Source organism: Suricata suricatta, chromosome 4 (assembly GCF_006229205.1).
Source record: "Suricata suricatta isolate VVHF042 chromosome 4, meerkat_22Aug2017_6uvM2_HiC, whole genome shotgun sequence".
Lineage (NCBI taxonomy): Eukaryota > Metazoa > Chordata > Mammalia > Carnivora > Herpestidae > Suricata > Suricata suricatta.
In genome coordinates, this window is record NC_043703.1 from 90,434,124 (window position 1) to 90,456,058 (window position 21,935).

At 41.1% G+C, this 21,935-nt stretch overlaps 1 protein-coding gene and 1 long non-coding RNA gene across 6 annotated transcripts in view; one reads left to right on the forward strand and one right to left on the reverse strand.

Moving 5' to 3' along the window:
• THADA (THADA armadillo repeat containing) overlaps window positions 1-21,935 on the reverse strand; it is a 316,857-nt gene that overhangs the window by 154,573 nt on the left and 140,349 nt on the right. The window lies entirely within an intron of this gene.
• Window positions 3,344-7,700, forward strand: LOC115289759. Its single transcript, XR_003907789.1, has 2 exons — window positions 3,344-3,430; window positions 7,276-7,700. It is a non-coding gene; the product is annotated as an uncharacterized LOC115289759 (long non-coding RNA).

The following is a 21,935-nucleotide window of genomic DNA, read 5'->3' on the forward strand; positions in this document are numbered from 1 at the left end:
GGATGATGGCCCCTGCTCAAAAGCCAAGTTCTCAGAGCAATTTCATACAGTTGAAAATCACTCCATTAAACTTTACAGCATTTTTACTGTGAGTGGTTTTCAGTTCACAAACACAGGACTGGGTGGTCAATTCAACAGACCACACAAAGGTATAGAGAGAATTTGCCTTCTTTTTAACCTAATATATATATTTAGGGGGACGGTTTGGAAAGGAATGTTCTTGGTCTGTGTTTGGTTTTAGCTTTCAAAATGTTTCAGAACCAATGATAGCTCTCTACTGCCACATTAAATACAAATTTCTCATTTTGGCATTCAAAGCATCCTAAATCTAGCCCAAGACTGGCTGAGCAAATCACAGGTGCTGAGTAAATCTTTCTTGAACCGACAGAATATGACTTTTCAGTATGTGTCTGAAAAGATATTAAAATTTCATAAAATCTAAACATCCTGTGAGTAAAGTGAGTGCTCAACACACACTGACGGTAGTTTTTAAGTAAACATTTTTAAATGTGAACAATTTAATGAACTTCCCGTTTGACAAGAATTTGTTAGATTTCAGAAAGATTCCAATACCCAGGGCTAAAACCCAAGAGAGGAAAGAAAGAGAGAGAGGTAGGGTCATTTACTGTGTCTCTGCTAGATGCCAGGTAATGTGCTAGGTACTTTGGAATATTTTATCACATTTTTTAGTACTCATACAAATCCTTTGAAGTAAGTACATAATACTATATAAACATATGCAGGTTTTTGTTCTAGATGGTCTAGTGGGAACTTGTACAGAATGATGAATTACCAAATAAAATGTAACCACAATCAAATAAACTGCACCATGCCAATTTCTTTCAGTTATGGTAATGGATGGACAGTCCTTTGTAAAAACAATTTATCCTACTTAATTCCAACGTTTACAACTCCTATTTGCAGACCCTATATAATGAATTGGTGGCCTAAAAATGTTTCCTATGGCTCTAACTAGTGTTTTGCAAAACAAAACCTAAAGCTTTTTAATATATTATCTTTAAGGAAAGCACATTAATCACCAGGACATAGTAACGGACCCAAAGTCCTCCACCAAATAACAGGCTGTGTAGCACAGCCATCAGCCAGAAGTTTATGAAGTACCCTGTATCAGACAGACTGGGACACGCTCACTAAAGGTTGTTTGTGGCAGTGTCCTCTGCTGATTGCCATCAATACTGATCACCTCGGATCAAATCATCCACATTCATTTCCAGTACAGCCTTTACTTAGAGGCAAGTTCAAAATACCCAAGAATAAAAATCCTTAGCATTTTTAATGACAAGAAGAGACACATACAGATCAGTATACTGGCTTTTCGTTGGCTTGGGAAAAAAATACACACATAATCATCAGCTTTAAGGGACTATACTGGTGGAGGGAAACCTGCTGGGAAGTAGAAACTCCCACATGGTCTTGGTGTCTCTTAAGTGAAGCTACTCTGGAAACGTTCTCAGGTTTAAATATTATTGTCTAGTAATGTGGCCACAGGCAAGTTACATAATGTCTTTCCACATCCTCATCTGTAAAAGGAAGTTAGAATAAGTGATCTCTAAGGTCCCCTTCAATAATCAAATCAAATAATTCAAAGGACCCTTAGGCATCCCAGACAGACAGCTATCCCTTTTACTTTCAAATACCTCTATGACCTCTCCTAGCTTATTCCATTGCTTAATCTCATAAGAATATTGATGTCAATATAAAAGTTTTAAGTCTAACACTTCCCACACTCAAGCTTTCTATACTGGGAGCCAATTTTCTCTAGTTTGAGCCTCTCTGGAGCTGGAGAACAAATGACCAGTGTTTTCAACACACAGGAAAACCCTTCATTAACTGTATTGGAACCCTGTCATTAAATCACCCCTTGCTCTTCCCTTCCGCAGGCTAAAACCACCCAACTCCTTTAATCATGTAGAACCTCTCCTCTAGAATCTAGCTAATTATTTTGCTTCTACAAAGAGTTAAGTGAATCTTCCCAATACTATCAGCTAAAACAATGATCTGTGCTACTGCTGGAGGAGAGAAATTTGAGCATTTCTTTGAATGTGATTACTCTCCAGAGTTTGCAATTTGTTTTTGCTAAAGCCAGTTAATGCCCCTGAATGATTCTATTTTTTGTAGCAACACTTCAAGCTAAAATCAGAAAGAATGAATTTTTAAAAACCATCGAGTATATGGAAAGTTTTGAAAAATTCCAAGAAATTGCAGATTTGGGGCCTTAAAAAAAGAGCACAAAAGAGCAAGGAATATTGAGTGTTAACAAGAGACCCACCCTGGGGAAGATTCCTTCCTCAAATCAAGACTGCAATTAGGTAAACTGAGTCATACATCAGCAAACCTACAGCATCCAAACAGATCACTGCCAGCCCTGTTTTTAAATACCTTCAGGGAAGGTTTTACATCCTCCTTTGGTTGTCCCATGCCCACGTTAGTGTCACAGTCAAAAAGTACTTAAGTATAATTATACTTTTTCCTGCTGCAACTTAATTTCATCTTGCTGGTTCTACATGCCAGGGAAATACATGAATCTATGTCTAAAAGCGTAACTTTTTGACTTGTGTCTAGATATACTCCGAATAATAAGAAAACAAGCAAGCAAATTAAAAAAAAAAAAAAGGCTCATACTCTGGGCTGACACATCAACAGAGAAGATATATGGATGGCAAATAAACACATCTAAAGATACTCAATATCCTTAGTCATTAAGGAAGCTCAAATTAAAACCACAGAGAGGTGCTACTGAACACTCACTAGAGAGACTAAAGTCAAAGACTGAGCACACCAAGAGCTGGCGAGGATATGGCACAACAGGAATTCTCCTCCTTTGCTGGTGGGAATGTAAAATGGTACAACTGCTTTGGATGTTTATTCGGCATGAAAAGTTAAACATATGTCATCCATACAACCCACTCACTCCCCACCAGGTGTTTATGCTAGAGAAACGAAAACACATGTCAATACAAAGACTTGTACATGAATATGCCTAGCACCTTTATTTGTAACAGTCAAAACTATTCACAGCACAAATGTCCAGCAGTGGGTGAGTCTATGAAAAAAAACCTGTGATCCATCTGTATGACAGAAGACCATTCAGTGGTAAGAGGAAACAGATACACATACTAACATGGATGTCTCTCATTTAGTCAGGGTTCTAAGTTCAGGGCTTCTGGGGTTAGAAATATGCTGTGAATATGCTGAGAGACAGAGGGAGACAAAATAGAACGCATAATGTAAAATTCCATTTATATGAATGGAAATTAGGAATGCAAATTAATCTATGGTGACAGAACACGGATCAACAGCTGTTGCCAGGCGATGGGAGCCAGGAGGCTGGAGAAGATTACAGAGGCACAGGGAACTTTTATGGGTGATGGATATGTTCCCCATCTTAACAGGCTGGATGGTTTTATGGGTATGTAAACTTACCAAAGAGTATACTTTAAACCTGTGCACCCTGTTTTATAGCCGATCATACCTCCATAATGCTGATTTTAAAGAATAACCTTTCACGTACTTTAGAAAAGTTACCAAGCTACACACATCCTGTCTCGTTTTCTCTGCCTTCTCTGCCTCCAATCCCACCCGCAACTCATCCCAAGTCTTCCTTTCCTTAGATCAAATAGGCTCAGCTATTTCCTTTGAACGTTTATGACCAGAATTAACTTTTCCTTGTGCTCTCTTAAATCAATGAACACTGAACTCATAAGGATTAATCATATAAGAATAAAAAAACAACAGCTATTTTTTTCTAGGGCAATGCTCCAAATCTTCCACATGTTGTTCTAGGACATGCTAAGATTAAGTGACTTTGCCCAAGCTAAAAAAAAAAAGGGGGGGGGAAGGGCGGTGAATGAACAAGCTGGGACTCAGAGTCAAGCCCGTCTGTCTACTGGCCAGGCTGGCGGTGAAAACCAGGGTGCCTCAGCTAGAAGACATTTTCACCACCCTAGGACTGAACAGCCATGACACATGTTAAAAGATTTTCAATTTCGTTACACTTCCATACACTTGACAACTCAAACCATTCAGCCAAGCAATGCCATATTTGTTGGGCCAGCTTTAATAAACACATCCGCATTTAGCAGTAGGATTTTCCATGTGGTATTAAGGTTAAACAGATGCCCCCGCTCCATCTTGAGTAGAGTAATCCTACTTCCTAATATCTTTTATTTTTTGCTTATTTTTATAATTTGCTTATGCCATAGTGAAAAGGCAAAGTGCAACTTGTCCTGGTTTGAATCATGCCAAATTCTGAGAAAACAGATGCCAAGTTAGTAGTTATTTAATATAGTCCAAATGAATACACAATGGAGACTGCTGTGCAAAGTTTAAAGATGAAACAAGACTGATCACACACACACACACACACACACACACACACACACACACCCTACCACTAATTAAAAATATACTAGTGTTACAAGTATAAAGTTTCAGTGGTGGTATGATCTTTGTTCAGAAGCAAGGTCTACTGCTATCCGACTAAAGTGCTCCAGCATTTAATTAGGTTACTAATTATAAGGAGAATCACATTACCTTTAAGTCCTTCCCTGGATTGTGACTGAGGCTTAATACATTAATTTCATGGCTATTGTATTTTAAGATGGGGGACATGTCAATAAAGAATTCTGGCCACATCCTCCAACAAGTACACGTGACTAAAGGTTTGGGCTGTGATCGCAGCTGGATACATTTAACTGGATACATTTTTCCAAATCACGAATCCCCACTGCTAATTTTAGTGGCCAAGAGATATTTTATATTGTATTTCAAGCAAAACCAGCATTCAAGGGAAACTTCACAGAAGGCATATATGAATGTAAAAAGAAACAAGAAAATTAGTAAGCGACATTCATTTATTTCCATTTGAATTCAATTAATAAATTTAACCTCTATTCAGTATCATCTTACTCCCCAGCTCCCCTCCTGGCCCATCAAAAAAAAAAAAGTTAGTCAAATTATATGAGTCATTCTTCAATCATGCCAAGGATATAACCTTCAACCTAAGATTAAAAATAAAGTGCTATGTGTGATATTCAATACTGTTTAACTTTTGGGTGCTAAGATCTAATAAATACAACATTTCAAAGGAAATTAAACAATCTAGATCACTTCCATTCATCTTTATGATTTCATAAGTAGATTTCTATGGCTTTGGTGACAGTTGCTAGTATTTGGACACTGGGTGGAATTTGCCATCATTTAGTTTATAATCTATATCACCACTTTGTACAAGGCACAGAAAAGTTCTCTACTCCCCTATATACTTCAAAGCATTTCATTTATTGTTCAAATGATTACTCTGACAAAACCATTAGTCAAGAGAAAAGTAAAAAAAATATATTAAAAAAAAATTTTTTTTTAATGTTTTATTTATTTTTGATAGAGAGACAGAGCATGAGAGGGGGAGGGGCAGAGAGAGAAGGAGACACAGAACCGGAAGCAGGCTCCAGGCTCTGAACTAGCTGTCAGCACAGAGCCTGACACGGGGCTCGAACCCACGATCGTGAGATCTGACCTGAGCCGAAGTCGGAGGCCCAACCGACTGAGCCACCCAGGCGCCCCGCAAATGGGAGATTTTTTAAGATGCATCTTTCACACCAGACTGCTTTAACCACCTATGTTATTTCTGGCAAAATCTTTATTTCCTAAAAGAATACTTTTTAGAAAAAAATTCCTTTTTTCCCTAAATGTATAAGAAAAAGTCAGGGCTTATTTTTACTGTTTTCACTCAAAGTGAGCTTATATATTTTAAATTTACTTAACTTCTTCTTAGGCTTCTATATTTTCTTGCCCTTTCTAACGAAAACACTAAATTTGAGAAAAGTATTGCTGAAACCATGATGAATGTCTCACAACCTCCTTCAAACGATGGTAGGAATAAGTGCCTACGCACACACATACACAGGGGAAAGTCAGGGTTCTGGGCTCAGGGCTTCCGAGATTAACAAGAGAAAAAGTTTCGGATCTGGAACAGAGCTATATTCGTATTTCTTTCTTGTTTTCTACCCTGAAATTCATACTGCAGCTATGTCACCAGGGAACATGTTTGCAGGGCTCGAGAAGTTTCTTGGCTTAGCAAAAAGAAAAAAAAGAAAAGAAAAAGAAAAAGAAAAAAATAGGCAACAATATAGTCCTCAAAAAGAACCCCATCACCAGTGAAGCTGAAAGAGCTGGCTGCGTGACAGGTCAAGAGCCTTAAAGCAAAAAATGGGTTGGACTGAGGACACAACAAGAAAGCGTAAGGTCAGATGTAAGTTTAATTTGGTGAAGACACGTGTGCTGACCACTGAATGGCTGCCAGATACCACAGGGGAGGCTCACTTACCTAACACCACTCTGGTCGTGGGGCATTTCAGTGCCATTCTTTGAGAAGCAGAACAGTGGATGCTACTATTCTAGCCATCAGGAGACCTTATTCCCCTCATTTGTTATGTTTGTAGAAGGAAAAGTGGCTACAGTGGTTTGGAAGCATTCATCTTCAAGATAGGGCTCTGGCTTTTCCAACCCCCACATTTCCCAGTACATCCATAGGGCAGCAGCGAAACGGTCTCTTCCTCTTGTGAAGGTTCTCTGTGGTTCTCTGTGCTCACGGTTTCACTGCTTTTACAAGGGTGAATAATGCCTACATCCGATAATAATTACATTCAAAATAAAGCAGACAGTGCAGCCCAATCCTTTGGTATTTCCAACCGTGACCAACATACTGGAGCTGCACTGTTTATTCATTTGTTCAGCTATTTTTATTGTGGTAAAATACAGATAAAATGAAATTGACACATTCCTAAGTGAGCAGTTCAGTGGCATTGAGTACATTTTCGAAGCAGTTTCAGAGAATTTTAGACTCTGGCCTCAATGTCTAGATACTCATTCACTGGTTGATACTTATGGCTTCACAGAGAATAAATGTCATTCTGTTTCCAGGTAACTTCTTGGCTAAGTATATAAAGTCGTAGTTCATTCAACACACTAGGGTTTGCATGCTTGAGGTGAAGAATGAACGGCCAAACCCAAGCATTTGTCCATTTTCTTCCAGAGGGAAGAGAGAAACCTTTTGGAAAATAAGGAACCCACTAACCTGACCTTTGGGATTTTTACAAACATCAGACTGCAGTTCAGAACACAGACAAGAAACTGTCCAAGGAAAACATGCCCCCAAATGAACAGGATATAAACAGAGCTGTAACTAGGTAATTAATGGCAGGGACTTGACTCCCCTCACTTCACTTCTCTGATAACAATCTGGCATTTTATCAGCAGGGTCTTTTATCTGGAAGGATTCACTGTGTTCCGCTGCCTGGAACTATTCTGGGAGGGGACAAAGACAAGCTTTCATCTCGGGAAGGAAATGGAACCACATCTACAAGGCGTAAGGAAGAGTCAGAGCTGTTAACAAAAAAACCTCCGAGTCTTTCTCTGCCAGAAGGAAGAGGTGAATAGAAACTAGGAAGCCCCCTTTCACTGAAGGCCTGAGAGCAAATTCCGGTGGGGAAGCAGTCACTGGAGTCTTCGCCCATACCACATCTGTGAAGGCGGCAACTTGCTCTCTGCCTTTGTTCCAAGGTCTGCCTCCTCTCTCCACCACCGACTTTATCCCTTCCCCAAACACTTCACCCAACCGATGTCTTCTATTTCCCTTCCTGTCCAAACCCAAGAAACTTAAACTAAAACATATGGTGGAATAACTGACTAATGATAACTTAAAAGTACTATGTCTCACAGTGGGATTTCCATTTTAGAAGGGATTGAAACCACAGACTTAAATAATGAAGAGTCTATCTGTGATTTCCCAAGTTCGGCTCAAAATGAAGGCGGCATCTGAGAAAACTGGGTGGGCAGAAGGCACCACTTAAGTCTTCTGAAATCATTTCAGATAGTTTTCAACTACCTTAGAGGTAAAGCTGGTGTGGGTGAATGGCTACAGTGGGGTTAGAATCTGGCCCTTTGGGTGGCTTCATTCTTAACAGGAAAAGGGACCATTAGGGAGGTCAAATTCATTATTAGTAGAAGCATTCCCTTTTTCTCCCTCCACACATGGCCATTCCACTCAGACCTCCTAACAACATGTCACGGACTGGTTGCAGAAGGACTTGGGAAAAACAGGGTTTTGAATTCCCTATCCTACTAGAACCCGGGAATATTTATCCAGGGTTGAGCCAGGGTGGCTGGCCAGTTCCAAAACCCACACAGCCCGGGGCTTACACACCAGACCACAGCTTCTGTCAGGCTGTGCAGCAATCCTATGGTGGCCCCCTGGTTCTGCTCAGGGCCCTCACGACAGACAGCTCATGGCAGTGCAGACAAGGGGACAGCGCTAGGAAGCCTCTCTGCCGACCAGTTTTCAACAGTGACTTCTGTCAGGACACAGCATTCTAACGCCGGCACTTTTGGGACATGTTCAACCATGGCAGCAGAATGCAAATCCCTTTCCGGTCTTTGCAAGTTTTCCCTAAGTCTGGTTTTTATTCTGGCTCTGAATTAAATTCTTAAATCTTGCAGGAGGGAAAAAATGGGCACAAAGTGACTGAATTATATAAATTATATAGCATGGAGGCTCAGGCTAGAAAACAAGAATTACATTTCTTAAGTTTCTCTTCACTAGACTTATGCAGGTTATAATTAGTATTAAATGATTTCACTTTTCATTTCGTCCAAGCTGAGAAGAAGCTGAGCCTTAAACTCTGGCTTTAGAGAAAAAAAGAGATTCATCTGGCAAAAGAATAAAAATTAAAATAATAATAATAATAATAATAATAATAATAATAATAAAACAGTTAAGCAAAAAAACAAAATAAAACAAAACAAACCCACACCCCTTACCCATCACCCAAAAGGACAGCCTTAAAGGACTCATCACTTGCTCAGTGTTTGAAAATATTTTCTACCCACTGCTTTTTACATCATTTTCTTGTCTGTGTGACACGCCTTCAGTAACAATTCAACTTTTTCTTGGCTTTTTCCATAGTTTCTACCCAAACAGATGGGCTTTTCCTATGTAGCCAACAAATTTTGATTTGTAATAATCAAAAAGGAGATGCTTTATTTACACCGCAGCACCCCTCATACAAATGAGTACTTTTGTTAATGCTCTGGACACTGTAGAGACCAAACAGAAAAATCTCATTTGTGTGAGCCTGCCCAATTTTGATTGTTGTGGCTATTTAGACTGAGGATGAACTGAAGTTTCCCTTTGGGACTGAGAAGTTTCATTCAAAGTTAGGAGACAAGTGGCCATCTCTTGGGGACTGGTGGCCGGGCCAACACATCCCAGGCCAGGAATTCTCCAATACAAAACAAAAAACCACGCGGAGGGTACATCTCGGTCCTAGGGTGCCTTCCAGCAGGTTTGGCTAATAATTTTTGCGTAGTGAAGGAGCGAGGGAGGACTGTGCACACAGAAAATGAAGCCTTGAGAAACAAGGGGGGCGATTTTCAAGCCACAGCCAGAGGCCTTGGGGCATCAGTTACTACGGTAACCAGGGGCCATTGTCGCCTCGCCACTGGAGCAGCTCCCAGAAGTCACTCCCCGCAGTTTGGAGTAACGGAACTTTCACTTCATTAGAGTCAGTGATTTGAACACTTTACGATTCAGACTTGCCATTTTTCCACATTAAGTATAGGATTACCACACAAGCAAACGTTGACAATTTTTCAAAATCTCAACATGTGCTGACTGATCGCGTTGGCAATCCTGTTTTCTTTCCAAGAGAACCAAAAGAGGATGATCAAGTGGGCTACTGTGTGTGAAGGTGCTCTGTCAACATCAAAGTCTTACATAAATGTCTGTAGCTGTACTTTTTTTTTCCTTTTTCTTTCAACAACTCAGAAGGTTTTCAAAGTTATGTGAAGTTTCGACTGTGGAAACTTAAGATGGTAAAGACAGATGAAAAATATATTCTCTAACAGTTTTAAAGTTATAAATAAAGAGTAACTCACAAATAATCTCGTTAAGACTTTGTGCTTCTTGGGCCTCAAGACACATTTTCTCTTTGCTAAGATATTCACAACTGTGCAATGACCCATGATTTCCTATCCTAAGGAAAATTTCTTTTGTAAGAAACTCAGTATTTCTCAAGAATCTCAGATCTTCAGTTGGGCCAGTTTTATTAAACAACCTGTCACAACCACTTGGGCTTAACTGTGAGCTTTTCTTCCTTTTCTACTGATTGTAGGTTAGGAAATGAGACCATTGCCAAAGCAATGCCCAAGGTGGGTGGAGGAACACCTCAAGAAAGCAAAATAAGTCCAAATGTTTGTTATTTAAAACTATAGGTTAATTTTGGCATGTGGAGAACTTACTAGCTATGCAGCATCAGAAGCAGGCATTCTGTGGGGCTAAGGGCCAGTGTAGCGAAGGGAGTGGCAAAGAGCCTGGGTTCCGGGGCCAGACTACCTGGTTCTGATCCTGGCCTTATGACTTCCTAGCAGAATATGACCTAGGGCACATTTCTAAACTTCCTACAGCCCAACTTGTACTCTCTATAGGATGGGGATAATAACATTATAGACATCTCACAGTGTTGTCATAATGACTGAATGATATGTGTCAAGTTGTAAAACACCACCTGGCACATAGCTAATTATTATCATTTGTTACTAATTTGATGGAACAAATCAGGGCAAAGAAGACAGGGACCGAGAAGCAGCATTGGTAAAAGGACAGTCCATTAGACCATAATCTTATCTGTCTGATAGGCCACTGTATTTCTATCGTGCCTGACACACAATCGATGTTTGCAGCTAATATCTATTGAATAAATGAATCAGTCCTTATAGACTGATTCCTCAATGATGTTTTTGCCATAGACATATGATGCTTACTCTTTCTGGGCCTTGGCTTTTCCATCTCCAAAGAAAGGTACCAACACCTGCTACCTTGCTACCTCAAACTGATGATCATCAATAAGAGAAAAAAGGCAAATCATTTCAAACTTACTGGAGGGATATCAAAAGTCAGTGACTTTTTATACCAATGTTCCTGTGAACACAGTCAATGACATCGGGAGGATCTGTGTGATATCCTGAGTCCTGATTTGAACATGCTTCCTTTCAAGAGGTCCTCTGACTACAGCTCGCCAGATGGAAAGTGATGTTAGACGCCGTGCTAGGCCCTAAGAGATGGCTGTTCCAAGTCTCAGGATGCAGAGGACTTACCTGGACACTTGTTTTGAAATTGCTGACTTTTATGTGTCTATGGGACATGCATAAGGAGTTGTCCAGCAGAATGCTGAACCTATGATTATGTACAAGTTCTAGATCTAGGACATAACTCATTGTACATGAGGAGCAACTCGACAGTGCATGCAAAGTGAAAATGAAGAGAGCAGAGGCCAGGGCAAAGAGAAACATCAATATCTGGGAGGCAGCAGAAGGAAGGGGTTCTTCCAGAGGAGGAAGATATAATGGCCAAAGAAGGCCACAGAGGAAAGAGTGTCATGGAGAAGGGAATGGGCGATAGTGTCAAATTCCAGAGAAAGGGAAAGAAAGATGAGCACTAAAGAGCATCTAGTGACTTTCAGAACTAGGTCACTCCTACTGTACCCTTGTAGGGGCAACAGCAGTAAAGTGGTAGGTAGAAGAGGCGTCCAGCCTACAGTAGTTTAAGGAATAAATGGCGAGGGAGGGGGGCAGGGAATGGGGCCTGTGAATGAACACAGAAAACCTTTTCCAAGCATCTGGCTATAAAATATGGGTGAGAACTATGGGGAGAGGTAGGATGGGCACCTCCATGAAGAGTCTAGGCCTGATGGCCTCTAGTTTCTCTTGCAAATGGGAGGTGACAAAAGTAGGGGCATTGGTTTTAGGCAACAACACAAAGTAGGCCCCCCAGCAAATATATTTACTGGACAGATGAACTAATGACAAGAGCACTCACAAAATAAAGTGAACAACAAGAATTAATGGTGAATAAATCCATAACTGGTATGGAGGGGAGGCAAGAAGAGCAGCCAAGAGTCTCAAGGCTCAAGGCAAGTGAAGAAAATAAGATACAACGGATATGGGGTGAATGCATCTTGGGCAGTTGATGTGACTAATGCAGCTTGTTTTAACTAGAAGATTATAAATAGACTGGGCAGGGTCAAGGCCCAGAGGAGAGGGAGGAGAGAAACTGTGCCAGTCAGGGAAAGATATCCCAAACACGCTGGGTCATTACTTTTCCTTGTCCTCATTTTAAGCCTACTATAATTCATCCTTGCCTTCCTACTCTATTCCCTAATCTGTATTTGCTGCCTTAAGAGAAAGATCTACATTCTTGTTCTTAAAACACTCCCTACCCTGTAGGATAAGATGACCACATATCAGTTGGCATTTGGGGCTTGCTACTGTCCAATCCTTCAGTTTAACATTAAAAATGCCTGCTGAGCACCCTGCCTACAAGTCTTGAGAAAATAATTAAGACTAAGGAAATGAAAGCTCCTTAGGGAAAGACATTAATAAAATATTCTGAAATTTAAATGTTACTATATTGGTAATAGTTTTCCTACTACAATTTATTATTTCCATATGCCTTACGTGTAAAACTCGGAGCAAATACTGTCCTTTATTAAAATGAGCAAAGATTCTCCACCATTGGTGTCTCTTGTTAAGCTGCAAACCACTTATTTTCTGAATGTCTTGGGTCACCTTTGATTCAAGTGACAGCAAAGCTCCTTACAGTGACATCCAAGTGATGAGTCATAAGACTCTTTATCACAATCTTTCCCTTGTTAGATCTAACAGTCTACACAGTAGACAGCAAGACTTTTCTCTCATTTTGCGTGAGGCTGATCACCATGGAGGAGTTCTAAAAGTCCTCAAGAAAGAAGACTGAATTCCGTTCTTTTCCTGCCTTGCTACTTGGAAGAGCCTCCTGAACTTCTCCAAGAACACGGGGTGCTCTTCCCCTTGTTTACCGGCCCTTGGCCCTTAGTGTATCTACCACATAATTCAGTGGTTAAAATTCACTATGTCAGGTGCAGAACTGTGGGTTTTATCTCACTAGCTAGGCCGGAAGTTCTTCAAGGATGAATACCTTCTTCCTTTGCTTTGTATCTTACCCAAGACCTAAGGCTAGCTAGGTATGCAATGGACATTTAACAACTACTTTGTTAATCTATTAACTGATTGGATTCTAACTTTTAGAGTAAATGGCAGCAACAGGCCATGGATTATCATCATTATCAAACATTTTGCCTAAGAATGAAGTTGTTTGCAGATCAAATCACTTGTTCTAACATGACCTGAATTGGCCTGTTGAAGGAACAGATAACACTGAAGAAAAGCTGGTCTCTACAAGTTTTGGTTTTTTTGCTTGCTCTGTCAATGCATTCCATCAGAGGTGAATTCCTCATTCCTTTTGTTCAAAAACATATTTAGAAAATGGTCTTAAAGAGATCTGGCACCAGAGATGAAGTTGGCCATGCCCCTCTCTAGGAACTAAGAGATAAAAATCAGTGACAGATGACAGAATATCCTTTTATGCCAGTACTCTCTGCAAAAAAGCCACACAATGCAGGGAACATGATTTGATTCCACCTGCTAAAGCTCAGCTACCCCTGAGCAGAATTCAGAAGTTCTGAAGGCCATGAGCACACAGTACTCCACATGAAGCATTAGGTAGGCAGGGCCCCGGGAAAAGGGGATAGAGTGGGTAGCTGCATGAACTGTGAATTCACCAGCATTAGGAAACAACCTTCCAGTCTCTGCTTTTAGTCCTCCCCCACGTAAGGCCCAAACCCCCCAAACCAATCATCATTACTTTATGTCTCTATAATACAATAAACATTCCCTAGGAAGGTAAAGACTAGGGTCATTAACACATGTGTATGAAAGGAAGAAGTGGGCACAGGTTTGGCTTAGAGGCAGAGAGGAAAATGGAAAAGCTGGAACCCCCCCCCCCGCAAGTGGAACTGAACATCTGTACCTTGATGATCTTGCCCAAAGCCGGACCTGCTATCAAAGTCACGCTAGTAAACCCAGAGGTCAGAGGTTCCATATACTGATGGGATGACAGTTCCCTTCCTTTCATCCAACCATTGCTGGCAGATCAGGATGGTATAGGGACACTCCTGACCTTTAATCTCTATCTCTAAGGCTCGTGAAATTTCATAGTAACCATGGGAGGGTGGAGTTCTGCCGGACCTCCAGGCTGGCCAGGTGGGGACAGCACCAGCCAAGACCTATTCTCAGTGGTTCTTCTGGTAATGGGCTAGGCTTGTGGACACTTGCATTCTCACTATAGGCATCTCTGTTCAAAGAAGATCCTTCAGGAAGTTTGGGCAACAAAGAGTTATCTCTCTTAATCACTTTTCAGAAAACCATCTCTGACTTTTCCAAGACTCAGACGTTCCCTGTACTTGTCAGAAAACAAATGTGGTTTAAGCCAACATCTGGAATGGAGAAAAATATAGCAACCACAAAAAAGATAATTAAATTAATAAGGAATGCTTTTCAGACATAACATCCCATAGGCCAAAAAAATGTTTTCAGAACTATCCAGAACAAAGTTATAGAAATTACTTAGAAGCTAAATTTAAGTGAATTAACTGCTGGAGGGCACATAGGAGCAAACCACTGTGACCTTCTGGGCCATGCCAAGAATGGCACCTCAATTTCTTTTCTTTGGGAGACAAAACCCATAAATAAAAATGTACAAATATATGTTACAGGTTCAGAGGCAGGCTTATCATTTCCTTCACTGCTCATTTAGAATCTACACCCGAGTTGTTCTATTGTTCTGAAATAAGACATCTCGGAAAAGATGCCCTGCTGGTCATCCAGCTCAACCTCAGATGTAGCACAGAAAGCCCAGCGACAGGTGATCAGTTTTTCTTGAATACTTTCAATGACCAGCAGCTCAGCATTATGGAAATCTGTTCGTTCTCTTGATGGAGAATGCTAACTTTCACAAAATTCTTCTTTATATGAAAATCCAAAATCTCTTACTTTCCCATTGGGAGCACAAGAAAGAAACTATGTGCCTCCTGCCATATGGCAGCCTCTCAAGTATGTAAAGACCATTACCACGTTGCCACTAAGTCTTTTCCAGTCTAACTATTTCCAGATGTCGAGCTTCCTCCTCATCTTGGTCACCTCCTCTGGATAAATATTAGTTTATCAGTGACCCTCCCAAAATGGGAAGCCCAGAGCAGAACGCCAGAATAAGCACAAGGATGCAGGTTTAATCTGACCAGGAGAACTCAGGGGGACTACAGTTTTCATCGTCTGGAAGGAGCAACTGAGTCACGCCGCTTCCTCAGGGCTCACCAGGAAATCCCACTCCCCAGGATGTTTTCATAAACACTGCTAGGGAGCCAGACATCTCTCTTCCTGTAGGTACACAATATTGGCTTTTCTTTAGAAAATCAGAATATGATACCTATCTCTACTAAATGTCATCTTGATCATCTCAGGCCATCAATCCAGTCTTCCAAGGCTCTTCTGAATCTTTTTTTTTTTTTTTTAATTTATTTTTGAGAGAGAGAGAGAGAGAGAGAGTCTGAGCAGAGGAGGGTCAGAGAGAGAAGGAGATACAGAATCTGAAGCAGGCTCCAGGCTCTGAGCTCGCAGTCAGCTCAGAGCGTGATGTGGGGCTCAAACCCACAAACCGTGAGATCATGACCTGAGCCAAAGCTGGACGCTTAACTGACTGAGCAACCCAGGTACCCCTGAGTCTTATTTTTAAATTATGGACAATGTCAGACATACCAAATACAAAAAGTATACAGAATCATACAACAATCAACCACTCGCCCAGAACCCACCTTAAGAACACATCACAAATAAAACTGAAGCTCCTAGTATACCCTTCCTCAGTTTTATCCCCTTCTTCCCCAGCCCCATAGAAGTAATGGCCACTAGCCTGAGTTTGCGTTACTCCTGTGCTTAAAGACTATTTGAAATTTTGATCCTATCACCACTTATATTTATGTTATATGCAAACCTGATATTCATGCGATATAGTCTGTGTTCATTTAAGTAAGTAATTCCAATGCTGAATAAAGCAGCACTGCCCTTGTCTATCAGACTGGCAATCCCATCAAAACAGTGAGGTGACTCAGGCATGACTTATTCTTAGGAAATCCTTACTCGACTTCAGCAAACAGAGCGTGAAGGTCTTGCAAGTAATACATTGAATGAGCCAGTCTAAAATAGTCAATATCAACACAATTGTTTGGTCACTGATAAAATACACCTTTGTCCTTGTCTTTTAAAAATCCTTCTGCGAGCTCCTAGCAGAACATTCTCACCCCACATTTCCCCCAAATTACTGACATGGTTCTAGGCTCACCTGCACCCGAGGCTGTAATCACCTGGGTCCAGGAGTTTGCCTTCAACGGGACACACAACACAGTGCTCTTTTTTAATCTACTCCCCTGCATCTAGCTTCAGGCCTTCCTCCCAGTTTACTGGTTGGGACAAGCCAAAGCAGGAGTTTTTAAATGTCTGCCCTCTTTCTATCTCCATCAACCCCTTCCTCTCTATAGAATTTTTCTTAAAAAGCAAACCAAAGGGACTTTTATCTGCTCTTTTGTAAGTAGTATTATCCCCATTACACAGATTGACAGCTTGAAGCACACGATGACCCTCTTATTCATGCTGTAATAATTGGGAAGGTATTTTTATAGAGAGTTCTATGATTTTTCAGGAAAAATAAAAAAAGAAAAAAGAAAAACCACCACCATGACATCTCCCTCCTTCCATGCTTATTAATCCACTCTCCTCTGGTTTGGTGCTAAAGCCTGCGGCAGGTGGGCCTCCAGAGCGGTTTTCTGGAAAGCAGTCAGGCTGGGGAAAGGATTTCAGAGGCCAGGAAGGGCTCAAGTCACAGGCCCATGAAGCCAGAGAGGACTCAGACAACATCTAAGACTTTAATCTGATATATAAGGAAACAGAGGGGTAGAATGGTGAAGCAAAAGAATGTCAGAGTTCATACAGACTCCTCAAAGGCCAGGTAAAACACAAGACTCAGCCAAGCTTTCTTCCTTCAAAATCATTAACCAGTGGGATAGGCAATGGGGCTCGAACACTGAAGTACTAGGAGTCCCTAAGTACTTCACAGATACACAGATCTGCTAAGGCACAAAATGTCTCAATTAGTAGTTACTCGTATTTCTAGGTTAACAATTCAGTCTCTGTGCCCAAACCTGGGCGAGGCGGAGAAAGGTACTGAAGAACAGAAACAAACCAAAAAACCCAGAGTGGCTTGTGTGTGGAAAGGGGTTAAGATTTATTTGGAGAGAACAGGCCCTGAGCATATAAATTACGGTTATGATACAATAATGATGAATAGTAGGATAAGAGGTTTAAGGAACAAATGCTATAGCCATTCGGAGGGAGAGATGAGCCAGGCTTGAAGTGAACAAATAGGCAGGAGGCCATGTCACCCTTTCCAGCAGAGTTCCAACCGCCCTCTGCCTGTTTACCTCTCTGGAAGGCAAGGTCAGCCCTCTACTTATCTACAAGGATTCTGGGAAGACAGCGCAGATAGAAACGTGCCTGCAGCCTTGAAGGGGAGTTCCCAGTATTACCATCACAAATGAAGGTAGAAGCCATCTATTTTCTACTGCAGAAACCCCAACTCTACCCCAAGCAAAACCAGTTTCTTCAACTCGTAAGTGGGCAAGGAGTAACATGGTAATCCGTGAATTACGTAACTTTCAAAGACAAGAAAACAAGGGTCAATATTATCTCGCAATATCACAGGCTTAAAAGGCCTAACTTAGCATTGCTACCTCCGGCCACCCTTCTTCCCTTTTTAAGACTGGTACAATCCAAAGGTCTCATGAAATATTTTTTAAATGTATAAAACATGTATTTTCCGATTTTTTTACATTGTTGGCTGGATTTTCCAACATCTCAACTACGAAAGTCGGCATAGGTCCCTAGGGGTGATTTCCCCTGCCACGTATTTAAGATTGCATTGTTATCTGCACCTCAACATCTTTCAGAGAAAAGAACAGCAGATTTCACTGAAAAGTTATCTAAGGTGGAATGATTTGAGGAAAGACATACTGAAAAGTCCTTCGCAATGAAAATAAGCCCCAAAAGTGGCGGGGGAAGTGTTGGAGATCCTTTAAAAAGCACCCAAAAGAAAGAATGAAAGGCAATGGAGGGGCACCCCTCCAGGCATCGATCCAAGGCTGAGCTCTACTGCCAGCAGGAGAAGGGGCTTTCTGCCTGTCTCAGCGGACACCTGCACACACACAGGTACTCCACCGGTCCAGAGAGGGTAGAGAGCCTTGTCCAAGTGTCGCAGCTCGTCAGCCAGTGGCAGAACTCAGACAGAACCAGGACTTTTAAATCCAGGGCCTTTGTTCTGTTCAGGACTTCACACTGTGGCCTAGGTTTGGGGCATATTTGGTTTCCTACAGCTTTTCAATTCAAACTTGAAACTCCTTTGTGAAAGGGAATTCAAAGGGACCTGTACACAGATATTCTGGTCTGTCGAAAGCCCTAGACAAGGAAGGTATATTCAGGGAGCCAGTCAGAGTCCCCTTTAAAGTATGACTCACTCTGCTCTGTGGTATTTGAACTAAAGGGTGAATGGTCTTAAACTGAAGGCATCATATTTGCACAGTAAAGGGCTGTGAGTTTGGACCTAGCACAGCAGCAGACACATAAAATGCCCTGGATTTAAAAAAAAAAAAAAAAAAAAAACAACTTGAAAACAAAATATCATGATTAACATTACCATTTCTCGTCCAAGATGATGCTACAGACGGAACTGCACACATGCATCAATTTGGAAAACCCAAATCGGAACTTCTAAGATATAAGCCAAAAAAGTAAAGCAGCAGAGATATAGGCTTATGCTCCCAAATGTGGGGAAAGGGACAAAAATACAAACAATACCTACAGACACCTTAGAGAGAGGCAGGAAGTATACATAAACCAGAGGGAAATAAAAGGCTGTCACTGGGGCTTTTCATGTTCTTATTGTGCAACTCACATTAGTAAGGTCAGAGCAACCTTTGTGGTACTCCCACTAGCTGAAAAATTTCTATTTCACTAAACTCAGAACATTCCAGGGCCTGATTAGACTCTTCCAAGTACATAAATTAACACCGTCAATGCTACAAAAATAAAGCACCACCTATCCACTCATGCATATATCCATCTTTTCCACTATCATCCCAGGTCAAAATAGGCCATTCTTCATCATCACTAGAACCGCAAATATTGCCTGAACTAACAGTTTTATAATCTTCCACTTCCTTCATGCATAATTTTCTCAGAAGTTATTTAAATCAAATGTGTACAATTTTATCAAATTCACTATTTTTTTATTAATTAAAAAAATTTTTTAGCCATTTATTCATTTTTGAGAGACAGAGTGCAAGTGGGGAGGTGCACAAGAGAGGGACACACAGAATCCAAAGCAGGCTTCAGGCTCTGAGCTGTCAGCACAGAGCCTGATATGGGGCTTGAACCCACAAACCGTGAGATCATGACCTGAGCCGAAGTTGGACACTTAACCAACTGAGCCACCCAAGTGCCCCTGAATTCACTATGTTTTAAAAATGTATTTATGGCTCCTCTGCCCAGAATGATTGTGAACATTTTAGGGTAGCATGGGGTTGCCCCTGTGCTAGGTTGATGAAACCCCAGAGTGGAGTTCTGACGGAACTCCAAGACTAGGATCCTTCCATTGTATCACAGAAGATGGTCAGGAAAGTTAAGCCAGCTTCTCCATACTTGGTCACAGACTAACCCTGCTACCTACGGCAATGACCTTGCAGACGTGAGCCCGAGAGAATGGCTGCATCTGCTCAAGCCATCCTCACTACTGCGAGTGGGGACATGACTTCGACATCCTAGAAACAGCCTACACTCAGATCCACCAACTCTGGATCTTCCTGCCTCCTCCCCGTCTCCCTCCTAACTGCTCCTCCTCCCTCCTAACTGCCCAGGCACCTACTCAGTGTAGCCGCTGCTCTTGGCTACAGGAAAGGGAGCTGGTTATTTTGGTGTAATAGAAAGAGCACACCCAACACTCTTGATAACCTTATGTTCTTGGGTTCATATCTAGCTCTGTAACTGATTTGCTCTCTGAACCTCAATTTCCTCAACAGGAAAGTGGGGGTGATAACACCTCCTCTCAGAGTCATTGTAAGCAAAATGTCTGGTTTGGTGCCTGGCAAACAGTCCAAGCTTGACAGATTTTGGTGTACTTCCTACTAACCTCTCTGCTCAGAATACTTTTTTTTTGTCTTGTTCTCCGCATTCCTGGGTCAAAATCTACTTTTCGTAAACCCTCTGCATGGCCTAATCAAGTACCAAGTATGACCCTACTACTGTCTAATTTAATAAAATTGTGTGTGTGGAGGTGGGGGAGGGTTCTGATGAAGCTTAATATTCCAAATTTAATCTTGGTACTCAAAGACCAACAGCATCAGCACTGCCTGGCAGTCTGTTTGAAAGGCAGACCTTCAGGCCCCACTCCAGACTTACTGAACCAGAATTTATGAGATTCCTAAGTGAAGGGTTTACCTCTTAAAGTTTGAGAAAACTGCTCTGTACCGCAAATAGACATTCAATAAATCGGAGCCTAATGATTCTCTAAGGAATCAGTTGTGGCACTCATGCTGTTTGGTGGCACTCTATGAATCTTTATTTGGGTAGAAAGCAACTACTGACCATGGCATTTTCCCTGGAAGGGCAGTGTAATGGACATTTTGTGCCTTTTGAGTTTAAAAAACTATACATTAGGGTGCCTGGGAGGTTCAGTCAGTTAAATGTCTGACTCTTAATTTTGGCTCAGGTCATGATTTAACGGCTTGAGTTCAGCCCCACGTTGGGCTCTCTGCCAACAGCATGGAGCCTGCTTAGGATTCTCTCTCTTCCTCTGCCCTCAGTGCCACTCACAAATAATTTTTAAATAAATAAATAAATAAATAAATAAATAAATAAATAATGATGTAGAGGACACTGGCTTTATGGTAATATTTAAATCTATATTACTGTGATCTTGTTAATAATAAATGCTTTGAGTATAATTAATAATATGAGCATTCTGATTACACTAGTAAATATACTGAAATATACTGATTATACTGATAAATAACAGGAAGGATACTTTCAATGCAGCAATTTCTGGTTTCTAGAATGCAACACATCACACTGATTAGTAATGAGCTTCCATTCATTGAATGTTCTCAACACAGGATGGCAAAGTTCTAAGGCAAGTCTTTGTTTCTACCGGACGCTGTAATTCTGAGCATGTGCCTTTCTCTCCCGCCCCACCAACCTGCTGAAACATTTGTCAGTTCTTTCCGGTTATATGTGAAAGTGCAATTTTGAAATGCTCCTGAAAGTAAAAATTTATGACCCAAATTCCTAAAATGAATCACCAAATGCTGGATATAGGAGACTGTAACTTTGTGTATCAGGAAACAAAAACCAATCTGAGTGAGTCATCTCTGTGATCAGAGATAACAGCACAGCCGCAGAGCTTGGCGCAAACAAATGGCTACAGCAATCACATGCCAGCATCTTGTGTTTAATGGTTTCTCACATTAAAATGCATCAGTCAGCTCTGTGAAACCAGGAAGTGGAACCCAGGACACCGCATAAGTAACAAACACGTTCTCCTGGGCTTGGTGTGCCTTATCGTTCAGCTCTAAGTCTACTTCAATTTTGGGTAGATAAATAAAAATGAAAGTGTTATTTTATCAAGAGGCAAGCAGAAAGGTAAAAGCTAACTAATATGACTGAGCTTCTGAAATGTTTCCTAAGAAAATTTCAATACTTTTTGGAGGCCTATGTATTGATGCCTTTGATCAAAAATGAAAAAGGTGATCAGAAGCTAGCAATGCCTCAAAACCTCTACCAGAGAAAGGGGTAATAAGCTCTTTCTAGAAGTAGGAAAGCCTGCTGCTGTCCGATTCCATGTATAACCTGCATGTGCGGCTTTCTCTAAGGTGCTCCACGCTTGA